Genomic DNA, 2,200 nt, shown 5'->3' with positions numbered 1-2,200 from the left:
TCTGTAAAGAGACGTTTATCTAACATTTATGGAAGGAGTCTCCAGTGTCAGCACTTTGTAACAGTCAGAGGTAAAGCTGTAACTTTAAGTTTTCTCACGTCTTCAGGACAGAGGAGTTTATGCTTGACAAGAAAAAAGAGAGTCAAAGACTGAGGAGGGAATGACGAGGGAATGACGAGGGAATAACGAGGGAATGACGAGGGAATGACGAGGGACTGACTGTTTATTGCTGCTATAACGTAAGTGAAAACAGGAACTCATTAACTAACTCATAAATGTAACAATATAAACGGATAAAATGTACGATGTGCCATTCTTTAATAAACAAAAAAACACTGTAACTGCTGTAGTAAAACATTTAAAGACATGCTGTTATAGGAAAATAATCAACTTCAGGGTGCGAGCAGCACTTCATCACACCGCACTGATTATTTTCCTATAACAGCATGACATGGAGTATTTTATTCCAAGTGGTATTAATTTGTTGCTCACACACCATTTTCAGACAAATACTAACATTATGGACATTAGTGCTTTATAAACACTGAATAAAAGTGTTTATAAGGTGTAGAAAACCCGACTTCCGGCACACGACCTCTGGATAAGACAGCCAGAATTCGCCCCCTAGTGGCAGTCCTCTTGTGTTTACATTTTGTTTGCAGATGAGCACAATATATTTTTGACAAAAGGGCACAAGTTTATTAAAATCTGTAGTTTACACAAAGCATCGAAATTAAAATTAAAAAAGTTGATATTTTACTTCATGAGTATATTTAGACAATTATTGGATATGTGTATAACTTTTACCAGATAGTTAGCCTGCTAGCTAAGAAAGGTTCTTCTGAACAGTGCCACTGAGGAACCATTTTGGTCCCATAAACAGCCATTTTTGTTTCCCTAAACAACCTTCCAGTCCATGATTACTCTTTTATTGTTGCCACATTAACCCAAATAATCATGTACAACCTCCAAGATCCTGCATCATGATGGAAACATGTAGTTTTCTAGAACTCCAACAAAAATGGTTAAAGAGCCGTCAACCAAATGGCTCTTTTAGGTGATGGAGACTTTAATCAAACCTTCTTGTGTTGTATGGAGAGAAAGATATTTCTAGAAATTCAGCAGGGTGTAAGAGCGTCTGCATGCTGACAAACTGAGCTCGATATGAAGACCACCAGGAGGAAATAAAACACAATAAGGGTTTAATATATCTTTAAAGTATGAGTTTTACCAGCAGAATCATTTAGGATTTAAACCACACAATGGAGTCCGTTAGCGAAGACATTTTTACTGTCTGGAATTTGCTTCTTTAGCTAATGTTACTAACTAGCAGAAGTAATGAAAGCTTCAAGCCACCAGTTTCTCCTCACGTTGCCTCAAACAGCTTGAGGAGTCACACACAAGGCTTACTGACATGATTTCTGATGCACATGCTAAAATAGTAGTTACAAGAATGCCTTAAGATTAGTCTCATAGTTCCTGTGCAAAGCCAAAGAAACTAATTATGGACAGCATAATGAGAAGTAAAAACTGTGTACATGTGAGTTTACCTGAGTTTTTCTTTGTGGTTTATCTTCTGTTATCCTTTTGTATTGGCTTATACAAAGGTTTTGTGTAAACTGTAGTGGTGTGTGTGTTTTTCGTTGGTGTGTGTGTCTGTGTGTGTCATTGGTGTGTTTGTGTGTATTTCATTGGTGTGTGTGTGTGTGTGATTGGTTTGTGTGTGTGTTTCATTGGTGTGTGTGTGTGTGTGTGTGATTGGTTTGTGTGTGTGTTTCATTGGTGGGTGTGAGTGTGTGTGTGTGTCATTGGTGTGTTTGTGTGTGTTTCATTGGCATGTGTGTGTGTTTTTTATTAGTGTGTGTGTGTGTGTGTGTGTGTGTGCGTGTGGTTTGTGCGTGTGTTTCATTGGTGTGTGTGTGTATTTTTCATTGGTGTGTATGTGTGTGTGTCATTGGTGTGTGAGTGTGTTTCACTGGTGTGTATTTCATTGGTGTGTGTGTGTGTTTCACTGGTGTGTGTGTGTGTGTGTGTATTTCATTTGTTTGTGTATGTGTGTGTTTCACTGGGGTGTATTTGTGTGTTTCGCTGGTGTGTGTGTGTGTATTTCATTTGTTTGTGTATGTGTGTGTCGTTGGTGTGTTTGTGTGTGTTTCATTGGCATGTATGTGTGTGTATTTCATTGGTGTGTGTGTGTGTG

Source organism: Pangasianodon hypophthalmus, chromosome 17, assembly GCF_027358585.1.
Source record: "Pangasianodon hypophthalmus isolate fPanHyp1 chromosome 17, fPanHyp1.pri, whole genome shotgun sequence".
NCBI classification, from domain to species: Eukaryota; Metazoa; Chordata; class Actinopteri; order Siluriformes; family Pangasiidae; genus Pangasianodon; species Pangasianodon hypophthalmus.
The sequence above is the reverse complement of the archived record's forward strand: the minus strand, read 5'-3'. Positions refer to the sequence as shown.